Below are 20,275 nucleotides of genomic sequence, written 5' to 3' on the forward strand. Positions count from 1 at the left end.
CCCAGCAAGCATCTCTCCGGAGGGGCAAGTTGTCACCTACCGGCCACATCTGCTGTCACTAAGCAGCAGTCCTCCAGATTCTTGAACCATTGCTTAGAAAACTGCTAGACTTATAATAATAGTTAGTTTAGGCAGCATAAATTACTCCGTAATCAATTATCACGATGGGGACAAGCTACTCTTGAACTAAGACATGGTGTTAGAAAACATCCCATCCCAAGAACTCTTCAGGCCCATACACTCATCTCCATAGGCCTCTGAGGCACACAGTGCTCATGGCCCTGCAGTATGTTTTTACTTATTTATTTGCTTTTATAGCACCATCATATTCTGCAGCAATTTAGAGACATTATGATCACTGTCCTGTTGGGGATCACAATTTAAATTCCCTATGACTATGTGTGGGAGGAAACCAGAATATCTGGACGTATCCCACACATACACAGGAAGAACAAAACCAGAGTGCCCAGAGGAAACCCACACAAACACATGGAGAACAAACCAGAGTGACCAGAGGAAACCCACACAAACGCAGCCAGAACAGACTAGAGTGCCCAGAGGAAACCCACACAAACACAGGGAGAACAAAACCAGAGTGACCAGAGGAAACCCACACAAACGCAGGCAGAACAGACCAGAGTGCCCAGAGGAAACCCACACAAACACAGGGAGAACAGACCAGAGTGCCCAGAGGAAACCCACACAAACACAGGGAGAACAGACCAGAGTGCCCAGAGGAAACCCACACAAACACAGGGAGAACATAACCAGAGTGCCCAGAGGAAACCCACACAAACACAGGGAGAACATAACCAGAGTGCCCAGAGGAAACCCACACAAACACAGGGAGAACATAACCAGAATGCCCAGAGGAAACCCAGACAAACACAGGGAGAACATAACCAGAGTGCCGACAGGAAACTCACACAAACACAGGGAGAACATAACCAGAGTACCCAGAGGAAACCCACAAACACACGGAGGACATAACCAGAGTGCCCAGAGGAAACCCACACAAACACTGGGAGAACAGACCAGAGTGCCCAGAGGAAACCCACACAAACACGGGGAGAACAAAACCAGAGTGACCAGAGGAAACCCACACAAATGCAGGCAGAACAGACCAGAGTGCCCAGAGGAAACCCACACAAACACGGGGAGAACAAAACCAGAGTGACCAGAGGAAACCCACACAAACGCAGGCAGAACAGACCAGAGTGCCCAGAGGAAACCCACACAAACACGGGGAGAACAAAACCAGAGTGACCAGAGGAAACCCACACAAACGCAGGCAGAACAGACCAGAGTGCCCAGAGGAAACCCACACAAACACAGGGAGAACAGACCAGAGTGCCCAGAGGAAACCCACACAAACACAGGGAGAACAGACCAGAGTGCCCAGAGGAAACCCACACAAACACAGGGAGAACAGACCAGAGTGCCCAGAGGAAACCCACACAAACACAGGGAGAACATAACCAGAGTGCCCAGAGGAAACCCACATAAACACAGGGAGAACATAACCAGAGTGCCCAGAGGAAACCCACACAAACACAGGGAGAACATAACCAGAATGCCCAGAGGAAACCCAGACAAACACAGGGAGAACATAACCAGAGTGCCGACAGGAAACTCACACAAACACAGGGAGAACATAACCAGAGTACCCAGAGGAAACCCACAAACACACGGAGGACATAACCAGAGTGCCCAGAGGAAACCCACACAAACACTGGGAGAACAAAACCAGAGTGCCCAGAGGAAACCCACACAAACACTGGGAGAACAAAACCAGAGTGCCCAGTGGAAACCCACACAAACACATGGAGAACAAACCAGAGTGACCAGAGGAAACCCACACAAACACGGGGAGAACAAAACCAGAGTGCCCAGAGGAAACCCACACAAACACAGGGAGAACAGACCAGAGTGCCCAGAGGAAACCCACACAAACACAGGGAGAACGAAACCAGAGTGCCCAGAGGAAACCCACACAAACGCAGGCAGAACAGACCAGAGTGCCCAGAGGAAACCCACACAAACACTGGGAGAATGAGACCAGAGTGCCCAGAGGAAACCCACACACACAGGGAGAACAGACCAGAGTACCCAGAGGAAACCCACACAAACACAGGGAGAACAGACCAGAGTGCCCAGAGGAAACCCACACAAACACAGGGAAAACATAACCAGAGTACCCAGAGGAAACCCACACAAACACATGGAGGACATACCAGAGTGCCCACAGGAAACTCACACAAACACTAGGAGAATGAGACCAGAGTGCCCAGAGGAAACCCACACAAACACATGGAGGACATACCAGAGTACCCAGAGGAAACCTACACAAACACTGGGAGAACATAACCAGAGTACCCAGAGGAAACCCACACAAACACATGGAGGACATAACCAGAGTGCCCAGAGGAACCCACACAAACGCAGGGAGAACAGACCAGAGTGCCCAGAGGAAACCCACACAAACACAGGGAGAACAGACCAGAGTGCCCAGAGGAAACCTACACAAACACAGGGAGAACAGACAAACTGCTTGCTGGGATTCAAACCCAATATGATAGTGCGAACCACTGAACAACCGAGCAGGTTCACTAAATGTTCATGGACATAGAGGTGGGGAACCTACAACTATCCCTTTAATTTCAGGTTATTCATTGTATTGAGTTTGCCATTGAGAGGCTTATCTGTCCTACACTGTGGCTTTAGAATGGTTGACAATTGGTAAAAAAATAAATATGGGGATTAGATGAGCACACTCACGTCCCGCAGGAAGAAGCAGATTCGTCAGCCAGGCATTCATTTCAGGTTATTGTGTGTGTACCTTGCTGGAAACAATAGACTGTAGAAGAAAACTGATTACTTTATTGGACATGCCTGGTGTTTATGAACAAGGAAAAGGTGTTAATAGCATCCATCCAGGCTTCCAGGAATGTGGTCCACTGTTGGTTGTGTATGGCTGCCATATGCAGGTCACTATGTATGTCTATTTCTCCTGTGAGGCTGTGTTGCCTTCCATGTGCATGTGAGCAGAGAGCTCTCGCTGAACTTTCCACCAATCACTTCTGATCTCCACTGCTAGATTTCCTGTCCATTGCAGATCATGACATGGATATGGAGCAGATATGTTTCTGGGGCCACTCTCAGGCGTTCTGATAGTTGCAGAACAATGTATTATGTTTTCTAAATAAAAGGAAGGAAGTCTCCATTTGGCAGTAACATGAATAGCAGCAGCTGGAATGTTCTTTGTAGGCTTTGAAGTGCTGAAAGTCGCTTATGAGGGCTCTTTCTGAAAAGTAACCTAGCATCTTCTGTACATTTAGTAAACAAAAAGAGAAATGTTTAAAAAAAAAAAGTTTACATAAGCAAGTAATCTGCCTGTAAGGCTGTGTTCACACGCTGTGCTACTGCACCTATGCCTACCTGCAGAGGGACTGATCGGAGTGTTACTGCAAACTTACGCACTCCTTGGTGGCCTTAGCTGGACCTTGTTGTATGCCGCGAGCTCTGCCAGCATAAAGAAGCAAATAGGGCTATTTACATGGAGCAATAATCTGTAGTATATGTGGACGAATAATTTTGTCCCCCAACCGTTTCATTATGAGTGGCGGCACATACTCTTTACACAAGGGGATGTGCTGCCGACAATAACTTTTACATGATCAACCCACAAAAGCTTTTGTTGCATGTTTACATGACCTGGAACTAATTTTTGTATCCGTGCTCATTCGGCCAATTATTGGCCTATTTATACCACATATCTGGCCCTTATGCTGTGATAACACGCTGGCGGCTGGGGCCACCGTGCAATTATCTGCAGCAATCGAAGTAAACTGCAGTGTTTTTACTAAAAAAAAATTAAAATGGTGCATTTTTGGTGCTAAAGAATGCAACTTAACAGCAATGTATGAATGCAGCCTTAAAGGGGTTGTCCACTTTCCGAAAATCTTGGTGCCAAGCCACTCTTTACTAATTGTCCCTGGGTTGTGCACTCTGCCCATGAAGACTTAACGCCCCACACAGAGCTACTGGGCTCAGTGACTGGCTGCTAGAGACTTAGCGCTGGACCAAGGGACAATGAGTAAGGCGCTTTTTTTTTCCTTAGAATTGCACCTGGGAATGATCATTTTCTGATTTTCTGCCTGTCCAGATGCAGTCTATGACTGTGCAGGTTTTATCCTGACAGTTTTAGTATTTCCCTGTATTACAGTCATAATACATTAAGTACTGAAAACTGTATGCAGAAAAAGAATCCATTGGGAAAGGTTTTCCGGTATACATTTCACAGGACTGGACTTTCAGCACTTAAGAAATGATGACTATAACAATAGGAAATGCCCAGTATGTACATTATGTTTATGTCCTACATTCAGCCTATGTGTTGGGAAAGTTCCCAGTTCGTGCAAAAAAACGTGTTTACCTGACTAATCTCTATGGCATCCATGAGCCTGATATGTCAGTGTGACTTTGTGTCAAAGGGATAAAAAATGTAGTGGAAAACATGGCAGAGCAAGCTGCAAGTTGCAGCTTCCCAACTACTGTCTTGTGGCAACTTTCTGGCTCCTAGACTAGGCATACAGTGGCATACGGTGGGAAATTCTCCTAATCTATACATTTTGGATACAAGGTTCAATCCTGGTCACAAACCTTTTTTTTTTTTTCTAGATACGCGAGGGCTTGTTCATGCATAGTGAAGTTTCTACAGATTTTCAGTTAGGACTTACTAACAGAAAATCTGTAGCTGAATTCGGCAGCAGATAATATTTCAAGAGACATTGAACTGCGGTGCAGAGTTTTAAATACTTTTGCTTGTCAATTTCTGATGAGGATTAGAGAAGCACAAATTTGTTGCAAATTTTCTCTGTTGAGCCTTTCAGAGGCTGTAGCGTTCACTTGGAGAAGACATTATAGGGGGCTATGTTATGTAGAATGTGTCAAGGGAACCATCAAGAGGAAGCTCAGAAGCTTCAGGGAGATGTATAGTGTTTGTTTGTTTTTTAAATACCCAGTTCCATTTTCTGCAGATAAAGCAGCAGATGTTTAGTTTCATTCAAACGTCAATGAATGTCATTGCCCCAAAAAATTACCGTATTTTTCTGACTATAAGATGCATGAGACCATAAAACGCACCTATGTTTTGGAGGAGGAAAATAGAAAAAAAATTGAAGCAAAGAATGTGGTCATGATACACTATTATGAGGGGGATATCTGCTGCTGACATTGTTATAGGGGCAATGTCCCCCAATTGTGTACGAATATCCCCCATCCTGAGAAAAAAAAATCTATCTATCTATCTGTCTATCATCTCTCCAATCGATGTATACTTACCCCCCATCCTGATATACATGATCCATATCCTGGTATACATGGCCCCCTCATCCCCTTCAACGTATACATGGCCCTCCGTCCTCGTATACATGGGCCCTTCATCCCCATCCTGGTATACATGGGCCCTTCATCCCCATCCTGGTATACATGGGCCCTTCATCCCCATCCTGGTATACATGGGCCCTTCATTCCCATCCTGGTATACATGGGCCCTTCATTCCCATCCTGGTATACATGGGCCCTTCATTCCCATCCTGGTATACATGGGCCCTTCATCCCCATCCTGGTATACATGGGCCCTTCATCCCCATCCTGGTATACATGGGCCCTTCATCCCCATCCTGGTATACATGGGCCCTTCATTCCCATCCTGGTATACATGGGCCCTTCATTCCCATCCTGGTATACATGGGCCCTTCATTCCCATCCTGGTATACATGGGCCCTTCATCCCCATCCTGGTATACATGGGCCCTTCATCCCCATCCTGGTATACATGGGCCCTTCATCCCCATCCTGGTATACATGGGCCCTTCATCCCCATCCTGGTATACATGGGCCCTTCATCCCCATCCTGGTATACATGGGCCCTTCATTCCCATCCTGGTATACATGGGCCCTTCATTCCCATCCTGGTATACATGGGCCCTTCATTCCCATCCTGGTATACATGGGCCCTTCATCCCCATCTAGGTATACATGGGCCCCCTCATCCCCATCTAGGTATACGTGCCCCCTTCATCCCCATCCTGGCATACATGGCCCCCAATCATGCTGCTCACATAAAAAATAAACCATTCGACTTGCCTTCCTGCGCTTCCTCGCAGTGTCCTGTTCTGATGCCAGCAGCTGATCTTGTAAGCAGCACATGGCAGTGACGTCATGCGCTGCTTACACGCCGAGATCAGCTGCTGGAATACTCACTGCTTGCCACACCCGGGACTATAGGAGTGGAGAGACATGAATATTCATTTTTAATAGTCTGAATAATGCGGTAACTGTTTTTCATCAGTGTTTTTAGATCTGACTTTCATCAGTATTTGGTCGGTGTGTCCATTGTTACCATCAATGTTTCATCATTTTTCTTGTATGGAAAAAAACTGATGGAGGTTTCTCAAGCTTCTCTTAGGAAAAAACATAAAAATCATGGCCACAACTAATATGCTGACCCAGGTTTTCATGAATAAGTAGATGTGAATGAGTGAGTGTGGTGCGTGTCTAAGGTTAAAGACGGACTTGTTTCCTTTTTTTAATTTTTTTTTTTAGGGTTCCTTTATCCGCAAAAATAACCTGTGTCCATTTGAATGGCCCTCTAAACTATAATAGGTACCTTTCTATCTGTGAGGAAAAAAAAACAGAACTTCAGTTGTTCGCATCAGTGTTTCATCAGTAATTTTCACGTATGAATGAATAAGTCACAAAGCTTTTCCTATACATTGCAATGTTACTCACAGACAGAACAGGGACTGCATATTGATGCCATCTATGTGCTGTCTGGTCCGTGATCTCTGTACCAGAATAAAACATATATGCCAGTGTCTGATTCACGCTGCCCATGGTTTTGGCAGTATGATTTAGCTGACAGGTTCCCTTTCTACAGTCCATATACTGGATAACTCGGTGCTCAATAGAGAAGCGTGCTTAGTTCACACTTGATCACCAGCCTTTTCTACATCTATGGCACCCTAGGGAATGTGTGGGGCTTACTATCACTATGTACATTGGTGTACAGTACCTGTGAGATGTGTATTGTTAGTGCTCTGCTGTGATTCTCCTCTACATGTAGAGGTCGGCTGAGGTGAGCATGTACTGCTATGAGGAAACTACATCCATTGATGCTTGGAATACAGAAGTGCAAACTGTACGGACTTTGCACGTTCTGTTTTGCTTCCATTGGCCATATACTGTATATCAGGATTATTCCGCATTACATTTTTAGTCTCTTTCCGGAGCAGAAATGCACTAAAATGGGGAAAATCTGCACATACAACTCAGCGTACCCGTAATAGAAAATTGACATGTTATGGATTTCAAACATGCATTGCAGGTCAGTTTACATTGCTTAAAAAAAACAAAACATATTGGGCATGAGATTTCTATAAATTCCACTCACATGCTGGAACTGAGGGACCCTGTGTTTTTGCGCCGCATAAATACTTGGCTACAAAAAGTCAATAAAAACTAATTGTGGAAACTTAGCCTAAGGCTGCGTGTCCACGCTCAGGATGGCCGGCGGTATCGCCGCAGCGGCGAAGCCGCTCGGCGCTAAGCCCCGCCCCCTTTCTGGGACGCGATCATGCCGGATGTGTACTGTACACATCCGGGATCATCGCACCCCTCGCCATAGGGCCCTGTGATATTACCTGCGGCGACGGAGCGTCGCCGCAGGTAGCACGGACATGCTGCGATCTGAAAAGACGCGCAGCATGTCCGGAGTCGCAGGGCCGCCGCGTGCGGGTTTCCACGCATAGTGGACACGGGATTTCACAAAATCCCCTCCACTATGCTGGAACATCTGGACTCTGCGTGTTTGACGCTGCAGCGTCAATCACGCAGCGTTTACTTACCGTGGACACTCACCCTAATAAGTGGAAGAATACTGCAGAAAATCTGCAATATCAAAAACTCATCATGGGAACCTAACCTAAGGCCGGTGTCCCACTTGCAACTGCAATGCGTGTAACTCTCCTCAATACCCGGCATTCGGACCGGAGTGTGCGGCTGCATGTATTTCTATGCAGCTGAATGCATCGGTCTGCACCGCCGACAGCAGTGCTCGGTATTGAGGCGAGAGACTCGCGTGAGTATCTCCCATTGCAGTTACAAGTGGAACAACAGCCTAAAACAGAATGATGTAACTGAGGAATGAACTCCGCTGTCTCAATGAGTCCCATAGAACATGGATGGTTTGCAGTACACCTGTATATTCAGTTGCAAAAGCAGTTAGATGGAACGGGGCTCCTGTGATTAAGTGACAAATGTCATTCTTGGATTAACCCCTCAGTGACCGGGCCAAATTTTTGAAAACTGACCAGTGTCACTTTATGTGGTAATAACTGTGCAACGCTTTTCCAAATACCCAGTGGTTTTGAGATTGTTTTTTCATGGCACATTATAGTTTATGATAATGGTAAATTTAGGTTGATGTGTTTATTTACAAAAAATATCCTAAATTTGACAAAAATGTTAAAAAAAAAAATTGCAATTTTCAAACTTTGATTCTCTTTAATCCAGGGAGTCATAACATATAAAAACATTAATAAATAACTTCCCTCATGTCTGCTTTACATCAGCACCATTTGTAAATCGTTATTTTATTTTGTTAGCCTTTTAGGAGGTTTAAAAATGTAGCAGCAGCTTTTCATGTTTTCAAGGAAATTTTACAAAACTTATTTTTTAGGGATCTATCCAGGTTTGAAGTGACTTTGGGGTCCTATATATTGGAAAAACCCCAAAAGTGATACCATTTTAAAAACGGCACCCCCTGACATATTGAAAACTGCTGTCAGGTGGTTTATTAACTCTTCAGGTGCTTTTCAGGAATTAATGTAAAGTGACATGACAAGAATGAAACTGTATTTTTACCACCCTAAGTGTTGCTATAGCCGGCAGACTCTAAGGCCGCTATTTGGCCGTGAATTGCCATGGCAAACATCAGGGCCACACAGTCATGATCTCAGGGCGCCGATGGGGATAAAGAGGGAGCCCCCAGACTCTGTTATCCATTTACGGTATATGATGTAGTCACCATTGACAGGAGCATCTAAGGGGTTAAACAGATATGGTCGGTGCAAACACTGATCTTGGCTTATGCACCAAGTTGTCAGCTATAGTGTACAGCTGCTGGATTGTCACCTGTATGGGGATGCCCTTCTCTTATATCTCGGGTCAGTAAAAAGATGTATTGGCGGTCATTAAGGGGAGTACATGCCCACAATAGGGAATTGCTGCGGTTTTGACGCTCCGTATTTATGCAGCATCAAACCCGCAGCGGACAGATATTATAGCATAGAATGTCCACTATGCGTGTATGTACACCTGCGGATCACCCGCGGAGACTGACATGCTGCGCGGGCTTACGAGCCGCAGCATGGCAATTTCTCTTGCAGAGACACAAGTCTCCACAACAGAAATTTCAACAATAGAATGTATTTGGATGTGGTAAAACCTCATAGTTCAGTGAACACATGCAGATTTACCAGCACAATTATAATGCAGCTTTTTGGATGCAGCGAAAATACGCTGCATCTAAAATGCTAGTTATGGATCGTGGGAACGTAACCTAAAATTTTTTGCCTGCAAAACTGAACCTTTTTTTTACCTTTTTACGCTTTTTCTTTTACATTTGCATGTTATAACTCTTATAAGGCACTAATGGGAAAGCGAAAAATTGTCATCTGGCCGTGGTGAGAATGGATTGAACAAACATTGTTGTTTGTTATAGTTGTGATTTCTTCATTTCCTAGACTTAAAAATCTGGGTGATCTTCCTCTAAACGTGGCTGAGAATAAAGACTAGATATTAAAATTTCCACATTTGTTAGAAAAACACTCTTCTTAATTTTTTTCGTGGAATGGTCTATCAGGAGTCTCTGTTGCAGATTTTATCACGGTATGGTGTGTTCTTTTGTATCCTGAAATACCCATGCCCATTACGGAAGGATGATCCCATTATATTGTGTGGTCTGTTGGGTGCCGTTGGCACCAATCATGTCGGCACTTCTGTTATTTTTGATGTTTTGCTCCTATGACTGATAAATACTAGGACTGTACTTCCATATATTCACATTTGAAAAATGTTATGCTTTTGATTGTTAGACTGGCAGAGATGTGTTGTATGCAAGCATGACTGTCTGTCATGTGAACTAAGCCACCTGGATCTTGTGTGTAGTAACTGAAGCAAATTACTTCCCTGGCATAGGGCAAATAGCTGGACATTTATGGTTAAAGCATTGGTTCACCTTTTCAATATCATATTACAGTTTGTGCACATACCTACATACAGGGGTTGGACAAAATAATGGAAACATCAACAAAAGTTAGTTTAATCTGGTGTAGGTCCACCGTTTGCGGCGATTACAGCCTCAATTCTCCGAGGTATGGATTCATACAAGGTGTGAATTGTTTCCAAAGGAATTTTAGCCCATTCTGCAGTTAAAACACCAATTCCAGTTCTTTGAGCGACGATGGCGGTGCAAATCAATGTCTAACTTGAATCTCTAAAATCGACCATAAATGCGCAATAATGTTGAGGTCTGGGGATTGTGGGGGCCAGATGAGATGCTCAACTTCATTAGAATGTTCCTCGTGCCATGCTTTAACGATTCTAGCTGTATGAGTTTGTGCATTATCATCCTGAAAGATGGCGTTCCCCTCCGAGAACAGTGCTTGAACCATTGGATGCACTTGGTCGCCCAAAATGCCCAAATAATCTCGGCTTTTAATTCCTCCATGAAGGGATATCATTGGCCCGGCGGATCTCCATGAAATAGCACCCCAGATCATCACAGAACCTCCGCCATTTTTTACGGTTGGGAGAAGGCAGTGTGGATGGAATGCTTCTTTCGGCTGTCTCCAAACGTACACTCTGCCGGAGGGCGGAAATAGGGTAAACGATGATTCGTCTGAGAATATCACATGTTTCCACTGCTCAAGGGACCAATTCTGGAGGTTTTTACACCACTCTAAACGCTTGGAAACATTTGTCATTGAGAGCAGCGGTTTTCTAATTGCAGCTCTTCCGTGGAATCCAGGTTTGTGCAGCTCCCGACCAACAGTTTTCGTGGAAACTGGGTTCTGTAGGTGTTCATTGAGCTCAGCAGTGATTTTCGGAGCCGTGGTCTTACGATCCTCTCTCACAATTCGCTTTAGAGTCCGACGTCTCTCTCGGTCAACTTTGACTTTCGGCCAGACCTGTGCTTTGCTGCGGACGTTTTTCCTTCTCTTTCAAACGCAGTCATTACTTTGGAGACAGTACCTCTTGACACGCCAAGCATTCGGGCACTTTCTGTTACACTAGCGCCTGCCATGCGAGCACCAACAATTTGGCCTCTTTGAAAATCCGAGAGGTTTGCCATTGGTATCAGGTTCTCATCAATGTTATTACAATTCTGCAAAACAAACAGATAATTCACATACACATATCACATAACACAAATAATCAACTACAAAACATTACCATATGTCACGGTTTGCATGTTTATCACATGTTCGAAGATTATGATGACAAAATGTTAGGTGTTTCCATTATTTTGTCCAACTCCTGTATATTGTCAAATATGCAAATACTTTACTTTCCTTATTTTTTGATTCTTTAAGTTACAGCAGGGCTGCACAAGTCCCGGGAGCACATAGAGGCGTGCTTTTGCTGTTAATGGCTTATAAAGGGGCTATCTGGGACTGTTTCATTTTTTTTTTCTCATGGGCCTAAGAACTTACAGGCAGATAAAAGTTGCTAACTACCTACCTGTTGTGCCCGACACCGATATCTGTTCCACTCTGTTCAGTTGATGGGACGTGACTGAATTTGTCACGCTGTTGGACAGCTGGTTCCCAGCTGCATAACTATGGGGAGCCATCTGTGAATCAGCGGGACATCAGCAGTCACGCCATCTCACAGAGAAAAGATGCGAAGCAGCAGAATTGTCAGCAGGAGCGATCTGTGATCGCTCCGACCCTGTGCCAGGCAGATCAGTCAGGTGTTCAGCAACGACATGCCAGTCAGTTCTAAACCTCATGAGAAAAAAAATAAAATAGTTCCAGTATTGTTCAAGATTATTGTACTTGTTTTTATTATGTATACCCCTCCTCTTATGTAAAGAGCCATGGAATAAATGGCGCTATAATAATAAATAATAATAATAATCCTTTTAACCCCTTCACCCCCGGAGCTTTTTTTGGTTTTCGTTTTTCGCTCCCCTCCTTCCCAGAGCCATAACTTTTTTATTTTTCCGTCAATATGGCCATGTGAGGGCTTATTTTTTGCAGGACGAGATGTGCTTTTGAACGATACCATTGGTTTTACCATGCCGTGTAACAGAAAACGGGAAAAAAATTCCAAGTGCGATGAAATTGCAAAAAAAGTGCAATCTCACACTTGTTTTTTGTTTGGCTTTTTTGCTAGGTTCACTAAATGCGAAAAATAACCTGCCATTATGATTCTCCAGGTCATTACGAGTTCGTAGACACCAAACATGTCTAGGTTCTCTTTTATCTAAGTGGTAAAAAAAAAAATTCCAAAGTTTGCTAAAAAAAAAAAAAATTGCGCCATTTTCCGATACCCGTAGCGTCTCCATGATCTGGAGTCGGGTGAGGGTTTATTTTTTGCGTGCCGATTTTGGTGCAGATACGTTCTTTTGATCACCCGTTATTGCATTTAAATGCAATGTTGCGGCGACCAAAAAAACATAATTTTGGCGTTTTGATTTTTTTTCTCGCTACGCCATTTAGCGATCAGGTTAATCCTTTGTTTTTATTGATTGGGCGATTCTGAACGCGGCGATACCAAATATGTGTAGGTTTGATTTTTTTTTTTTTATTATTTTGATTGGGGCGAAAGGGGGGTGATTTGAACTTTTATATATTTTTTTTTTATATTTTTAAACAGTTTTTTTTTTTTTTTTTTAATTTTGGCATGCTTCAATAGCCATTGGAGGCTAGAAGCATGCACAACTCGATCGCCTTTGCTACATAGACGTGAAGCACAGATCACCTCTATGTAGCAGAAATGCAGGGTTGCTTTGATCGCCGACCACAGGGTGGCGCTCAAAGCAATCGGCCATCAACAACCATAGAGGTCTCAAAGAGACCTCTGGTTGTTATGGCAATGCACCGATGACCCCCGATCATGTGACTGGGGTCAGCGGTGCGAGCACTTCCGGCCGTGCGGCCGGGAGCGCTAGTTAAATGCCGCTGTCAGCGTTTCACAGCGGCATTTAACTAGTTAATGGGCGCGGGTGGATCGCGATTCCGCTCGCGCTCATTGCGCGCACATGTCAGCTGTACAAAACAGCTGACATGTCGCGGCTTTGAGGTGGGCTCACCGCCGGAGCCCACCTCAAAGCGGGGGTTCTGCCAGCTGACGTACTATTCCGTCAGCTGTCAGAAAGGGGTTAAGGCTTCTTTCACACTTCCGTCTTCCAAATCTGCACAGGATCCGTCAAGATGTTGAAATGACGGATCCTGTGCAGATTGTGGAAAACGTGTGCACTGGGCCCGTCTTTCTGACGGACTCGGCGAGGCTATGTGCACCTGTTGTGTATGCGTTAACACAAACCAGGTTAAAAAAAATAAAAAATCGCATTATTCTAACCTACCGGCGTCCTGCGCAGCGATGCTCCCGGCAGCTAGCGTTCCTAGTAATACATTGCGTGACGCTGCACGGGATGTCGGTAGGTGAGAATACTGCTATATTATTTATTTATATATTTTTTTTTTTAATTTTTAACATTATATCTTGTTACTATTGATGTTGCATAGGCAGCATCAATAGGAGAAAGAGCGAACTAGAGAGAATTTCCCTGACGGGAAATTCTTCCACGCATGCTCAGTTGAAAAGACGGGACCCGTCGCTGGATTCCTGCTTCTCACGGTCAGCGACGCATCCTGCGACCATAGGCTTCCATTGTAGCCAGTGATGGGCAGCGCAGGATGCGTCGCTGACCGATTTTCCGACGTGCAGAAAAAACATTCCTCTGAACGTGTTCTCTGCCCGACGGACCGTTTTTTTACGCAGGATCCAATGCACAACGGAAGAAACGAATGGCCATCCGGCACAATCCGTTGCTAATACAAGTCTATGAGAAAATGCAGGATCCTGCAAATTTTTTTGCAGAATCCTGCATTCTCAAAACTCGACTGATTGTAATGGGAGCTGAAAGATGGAAGTGTGAAAGATAAATAAAAATAAAAAGTGTGAAAGTGTGTTTTCAGTGTAGAGAAAGGGAAAGCCGAGGCCCAACTCTCCTGCCAGGCTTATCTCCTCTGTTAAAAAAAGGATCAACCATGGAATTCAAATGGCCTGATCCTTCTTATTTTCCTGCACTAGTCCCTGTCCTATCGGATGGCTGCAAAAATAGCTTCAGGGATAAAAACGCTTTCACTAAAAATAATTATTGTTCTCTGATTTCCTCAAAGAAAACTGTGTGCATATGGCTTTGTGCACACTGAGGGTTTTTTTGTAGGAAGTTTTGGAGCTGGACCTAAGCAGAATCTCCAAGTTTTTCTCAAAAACTGAAAATTCCTCAACCGCATGGACATTCAGCTCAGTTTCTGCTTGAACTACTCTGCAAGAAGATTCCACATGCACATATCCTAAGGATATGTTCATAGTATGTTTTTTTTCAGTGGTCAAAAACATCCACATTCAAAGGCCGGCGTCACACTTGGCGTAAGACAATACGGTCCGTATTTTACGGCCGTAATACGGAGAAATGTTCCCAAAATAGTGATCCGTAGGCAGGGTGTGTCAGCGTATTTTGCGCATGGCATCCTCCGTATGTAATCCGTATGTAATCCGTACTGCGATATTTTCTCGCAGGCTTGCAAAACCGACATCTAATGGATTTATGTGCTCAAATGTTCAGGAAAACATATATACAGTGTATATATATATATATATGTATGTATGTGTATATATATATATATATATATATATATATATATATATATATATATATATATATATATATATATATATATATATATATAATATATATTAGTCTGTATTTATATTTACTTCAGCGCGATATCTGTGAAAAGCCGGTAATTCAATTGCCGGCTTTTCATTTCTCCTTCCCAAACCCGACAGGATATGAGACATGGTTTACATACAGTAAACCATCTCATATCCCCATTTTTTTTTGCATATTCCACACTACTAATGTTAGTAGTGTGTATGTGCAAAATTTGGGCGCTGTAGCTGCTAAAATGAAGGGTTAAATGGCGGTAAAAATTGGCGTGGGCTCCCGCGCAATTTTCTCCGCCAGAGTGGTAAAGCCAGTGACTGAGGGCAGATATTAATAGCCAGGAGAGGGTCCATGGTTATTGGCCCCCCCCTGGCTAAAAACATCTGCCCCCAGCCACCCCAGAAAAGGCACATCTGGAAGATGCGCCTATTCTGGCACTTGGCCACTCTCTTCCCACTCCCTGTAGCGGTGGGATATGGGGTAATGAAGGGTTAATGCCACCTTGCTATTGTAAGGTGACATTAAGCCAGATTAATAATGGAGAGGCGTCAATTATGACACCTATCCATTATTAATCCAGTTGTTTGAAAGGGTTAAACACACACACACACATGATTTAAAAGTATTTTAATGAAATAAACACAGCGGTTGTTTTAATATTTTATTGCTCTCTCAATCCATTTGCATGCAGACCCTCGCTTGGCAAAACAATAAACGCACAAGATACATACCCTCTGTTGAACCGTCATGTCCCACGAGGTAATCCATCTGAAGGGGTTAAAATAATTTACAAGCAGGAGCCCTGCAAATGCAGCTGTGCTCGTGCTTGTAATTCCCCGGCGAATGAAGGAAATGTAGGTCATTGACCTACATTTCCTTCAGTCGCGATGATGCGCCCCCTGGTGGATGTCCTCATATGACCTGGAGCGTGGGAAAAAGTTCCCAGGCTGCAGTCAGGGGTGGATTAAGGGTAGCCAGGGCCCCGGGCTGTTCAGACACTGTGGGCCCCCCCCCCCCGGTCATGTGACGGGGGTCATGTGACGGGGGTCATGTGATACCCGAACCAGATTATTCCGGAAAAATGGCCCTACTCTACTGTAACCTATTAAATATTTGTTGAAATCTGCAATACAATTTAGGTATATTTTGACCAATAATATCACATACAAGGAACAAATACCACCGCACCAGGTCAAGACCACATATTACCACCACTTGGTGACCAAATAGCACATTCAAGGGACAAATACCACACCATTTCCAGACCACATATTACCACCACATAGTGACTGAATACTACAATACTGATTAGTAATTAAAAAAAAAACAAAAACACAATACTATCACAAGTGCCAGTATTCACAGGAGATCTGTACTTAGTATGCAGTGTCTGTGTACAGGTAATACAGTGATCACTGGTGACATTGTACACAGGACCTCTGTATATAGTATACAGTAAAACCAGACAAATAGAGCAAAAAAGTCCACATGTACATAATTAGGTATAAAACATTGTTGATATTTTTATTAGAGAAAGTCAAATATATAAAACAATAACACCATATATCAATACAAAAATTGTGTGCAATTGAATAACAAGCACACTACGAAGCAGGAGAAAATACAATAGGGAGGAAGCATGACGGAAAAAATGATGAGCGAAGGGGGTATTATAAATAGTTTCTTATCACATCTGAGTGTGCCAAGTAAACACCTATTGTTATAGCAAGGGGCCCAAAGGTATCCCATACAATTTAACAGTACATCTTTAGGTGAAATGTAAAATAGGCTTACCCATTGTTAATGATCACAGGGAACACCCCCTCCTTCTCACCGCCCCCGAACGCACGTTTCGCTGAATAGCTTTTTCAACAGGGTTCCTGTTGAAAAAAGCTATTCAGCGAAACGTGCGTAAGGAGGGGGTGTTCCCTGTGATCATTAACAATGGGTAAGCCTATTTTACATTTCACCTAAAGATGTACTGTTAAATTGTATGGGATACCTTTGGGCCCCTTGCTATAACAATAGGTGTTTACTTGGCACACTCAGATGTGATAAGAAACTATTTATAATACCCCCTTCGCTCATCATTTTTTCCGTCATGCTTCCTCCCTATTGTATTTTCTCCTGCTTCGTAGTGTGCTTGTTATTCAATTGCACACAATTTTTGTATTGATATATGGTGTTATTATTTTATATGTTTTATATATTTGACTTTCTCTAATAAAACATTGTTGATATTTTTATACCTAATTATGTACATGTGGACTTTTTTGCTCTATTTGTCTGGTTTTACTTCTATCTGGAGCAGTCCTGGTGACTCTATTGATTGGATGCCTTGGGGGCATCCTGGGAGAGTTGATTTTTCTCACTCCCAGCTACAGTATATTTTAGTGCTTTATGATTGCGTAAATAATATAGTATACAGTGTATAGTGTCAGTGTATAGGTAACACTGACTCACCAGTGACGTCTCTGGGTGAAGTCCTCCATCTTTCATCCAGCACAGACCGCCATCATTTCTTCCAGCCAGGACTCATTTCTGCAGGAAATAACATCGTTATCTAGAGCTCTGCTCGCAGAACACATTCCTTAATTTTTCACAACTTCTACATTACACCACATGGAGAAAAAAAGGCGATATAGTGTCACTCTGCACAGTAACAGGACCGCCCCCCCTGCCATTTAAAACAGTATACTCAATAAATAAAATAAATACATCACTGCAGTAATAATATCCCTTAATTAGCCCCTATGGTAATAATTTTCCCCACCCTGGCCCCGTGTGTCTCATTCCTGGCTCCAGCCATATGTTCTCCCATCCTGCCCTCATGAGTATCCAGTCTGCCCCATATGATCTCCCCATCCTGCCCCATCTGTCTCCATCGTATCCGTCCTGCCCCATGATCCAATCCTGCCCCGTGTCTCCAATCATGCCACGTGTCTACATTCTGCCCATGCCTCCAGTCCTGCCCCCAGTGTGTCCAGCAATCTGCCCCAGTGTGTCCAGCAATCTGCCCCAGTGTGTCCAGCATATTACCCCCAGTGTGTCCAGCAATCTGCCCCAGTGTGTCCAGCATATTACCACCAGTGTATCCAGCAATCTGCCCCAGTGTGTCCAATTGTCCAGCATTGCCCACAGTGTGTCCAGCATTGCCCCAGTGTCTCCACGCATTGCCCCAGTGTCTCCAGCATTGCCCCCAGTGTCTCCAGCATTGCCCCCAGTGTCCAGCAATCTGCCCCAGTGTCTCCAGCATTGCCCCCAGTGTCTCCAGCATTGCCCCCAGTGTCTCCAGCATTGCCCCCAGTGTCTCCAGCATTGCCCCCAGTGTCTCCAGCAATCTACCCCAGTGTCTCCAGCATTACCCCCAGTGTCTCCAGCAATCTGCCCCAGTGTCTCCAGCAATCTGCCCCAGTGTCTCCAGCAATCTGCCCCAGTGTCTCCAGCAATCTGCCCCAGTGTCTCCAGCAATCTGCCCCAGTGTCTCCAGCAATCTGCCCCAGTGTCTCCAGCAATCTGCCCCAGTGTCTCCAGCAATCTGCCCCAGTGTCTCCAGCAATCTGCCCCAGTGTCTCCAGCAATCTGCCCCAGTGTCTCCAGCAATCTGCCCCAGTGTCTCCAGCAATCTGCCCCAGTGTCTCCAGCAATCTGCCCCAGTGTCTCCAGCAATCTGCCCCAGTGTCTCCAGTATTGCCCCCAGTGTCCAGCAATCTGCCCCAGTGTCTCCAGCAATCTGCCCCAGTGTCTCCAGCAATCTGCCCCAGTGTCTCCAGCAATCTGCCCCAGTGTCTCCAGGATTGCCCCAGTGTCCAGCATTGCCCCAGTGTCCAGCATTGCCCCAGTGTCTCCAGCAATCTGCCCCAGTGTCTCCAGGATTGCCCCAGTGTCCAGCATTGCCCCCAGTGTCCAGCAATCTGCCCCAGTGTCTCCAGCATTGCCCCAGTGTCTCCAGCATTGCCCCCAGTGTCCAGCATTGCCCCCAGTGTCCAGCAATCTGCCCTAGTGTCTCCAGCATTGCCCCCAGTGTCTCCAGCAATCTGCCCCAGTGTCTCCAGCATTGCCCCCAGTGTCTCCAGCATTACCCCCAGTGTCCAGCAATCTGCCCCAGTGTCTCCAGCATTACCCCCAGTGTCCAGCAATCTGCCCCAGTGTCTCCAGCAATCTGCCCCAGTGTCTCCAGCATTGCCCCAGTGTCTCCAGCAATCTGCCCCAGTGTCTCCAGCATTGCCCCCAGTGCCTCCAGCATAGCCCCCAGTGCCTCCAGCATTGCCCCCAGTGCCTCCAGCATTGCCGTTCGCAAAAAAAAAAAAAGAGTTCTCCTCACCTTACCAGCACTCCAGCGGCGAGCAGCTCCCTCCAGCAGCGCACACTCGCCGGCGACTGACAATGACGTCAGACGCCGGCGACGTGTGCGCTGCGGCCGACTTCAGCTGCCAGCCTCCAATTGGCTGGCTGGCGGCTGTTGTTAACTATTGAGGTGCGGGCGAGCGCCCGCACCTCAATAGGATAGCGCCGCAGCGCCGGAAGGGGCCCGGTGAGCAGATGAGAAGGGGCCCGATGCCGGCCCCCTCTCTCTGCCCACCGGGTCTGGGGGCACATAAATGGCGGCGGCGGGCATTCGCAGTACTCGGGCGGTCAATCTGTGCGGTAGCCCAGGGCCCCCCCACACCACTGGGCCCTGGGCTACCGCCCATATTGACCCTCTTATAATCCGCCCCTGGCTGCAGTTCATGAGAACATCCAGCAGGGGCGCATCACCGCGACTGAATGTAAGTATAGATCACTCTGCTTTCCTTTCAGCACCCGGGGATTACAGGCACGAGCGAGTGGTTTAGCGCAGCTCATGCCTGTAATATTAGTTAACCCCTTCAGATGGATTACCTCGTGGGACGTGATAGGACATCAGAAGGTATGTATATTGTGTGTTTATTATTTTGCCAAGCGATGGTGTTCCTGATGGATTGAGAGAGCAATAAAATACTAAAACAACCTGTTTGTTTCTTTCATTAAAATACTTTTAAATCGTGTGTGTGTGTGTGTGTGTGTGTGTGTGTGTGTTTTTTAACCCTTTCAGACAAATGGATTAATAATGGATAGGTGTCATAATTGACGCCTCTCCATTATTAATCTGGCTTAATGTCACCTTACAATAGCAAGGTGGCATTAACCCTTCATTACCCCATATCCCACCGCTACAGGGAGTGGGAAGAGATTGGCCAAGTGCCAGAATAGGCGCATCTTCCAGATG

General features: G+C 45.3%; 1 protein-coding gene across 8 annotated transcripts in view; it reads left to right on the forward strand.

Annotated features, from left to right (window-relative positions):
* PHACTR2 (phosphatase and actin regulator 2) overlaps window positions 1-20,275 on the forward strand; it is a 302,679-nt gene that overhangs the window by 159,557 nt on the left and 122,847 nt on the right. The gene's annotated exons all lie outside the window — the stretch shown is intronic.

The sequence above is a fragment of the Ranitomeya variabilis genome, chromosome 2, assembly GCF_051348905.1.
Source record: "Ranitomeya variabilis isolate aRanVar5 chromosome 2, aRanVar5.hap1, whole genome shotgun sequence".
Lineage (NCBI taxonomy): Eukaryota > Metazoa > Chordata > Amphibia > Anura > Dendrobatidae > Ranitomeya > Ranitomeya variabilis.